We start from the raw sequence: 809 nt of genomic DNA, 5'->3' as shown, positions 1-809 counted from the left end.
AGAGCGAGCACACGCTGAGTCGTGGGCCGGGTCCCAGAGCGGGGAGCAGGGCGAGCACACGCTGAGTCGGGAGCCGGGTCCCGGAGCGGGGAGCAGAGCGAGCACACGCTGAGTCGTGGGCCGGTTCCCGGAGCGGGGAGCAGAGCGAGCACATTCTGAGTCGTGGGCCGGGTCCCGGCGTGGGGTACAGAGCGAGCACACGCTGAGTCGTGAGCCGGGTCCTGGAGTGGGGAGCAGAGCGAGCACGCGCTGAGTCACAGGCCGGGTCCCGGAGCGGGGAACAGACTGAGCACACGCTGAGTCACGGGCCGGGTCCCGGAGCGGGGAACAGACTGAGCACACGCTGAGTCACGGGCCGGGTCCTGGAGCGGGGAACAGAGCGAGCACGCGCTGAGTCACAGGCCGGGTCCCAGAGCGGGGAGCAGGGCGAGCACACGCTGAGTCGGGAGCCAGGTCCCGGAGCGGGGAGCAGAGCGAGCACACGCTGAGTCGTGGGCCGGTTCCCGGAGCGGGTAGCAGAGCGAGCACACGCTGAGTCGTGGGCCGGTTCCCGGAGCGGGGAGCAGAGCGAGCACACGCTGAGTCGTGGGCCATGTCCCGGAGCGGGGAACAGACTGAGCACACGCTGAGTCACGGGCCGGGTCCTGGAGCGGGGAACAGAGCGAGCACGCGCTGAGTCACAGGCCGGGTCCCAGAGCGGGGAGCAGGGCGAGCACACGCTGAGTCGGGAGCCAGGTCCCGGAGCGGGGAACAGAGCGAGCACACGCTGAGTCGTGGGCCGGGTCCTGGAGCGGGGAACAGAGCGAGCA

At 71.0% G+C, this 809-nt stretch overlaps 1 protein-coding gene across 3 annotated transcripts in view; it reads right to left on the bottom strand.

Annotated features, from left to right (window-relative positions):
* The window catches only part of kcnh3 (potassium voltage-gated channel, subfamily H (eag-related), member 3), a 664660-nt gene that overhangs the window by 466919 nt on the left and 196932 nt on the right, over window positions 1–809 (bottom strand). The window lies entirely within an intron of this gene.

The sequence above is a fragment of the Chiloscyllium plagiosum genome, chromosome 7 (genome assembly GCF_004010195.1).
Source record: "Chiloscyllium plagiosum isolate BGI_BamShark_2017 chromosome 7, ASM401019v2, whole genome shotgun sequence".
NCBI classification, from domain to species: Eukaryota; Metazoa; Chordata; class Chondrichthyes; order Orectolobiformes; family Hemiscylliidae; genus Chiloscyllium; species Chiloscyllium plagiosum.
This window is presented reverse-complemented; position numbering and strand designations above follow the sequence as displayed.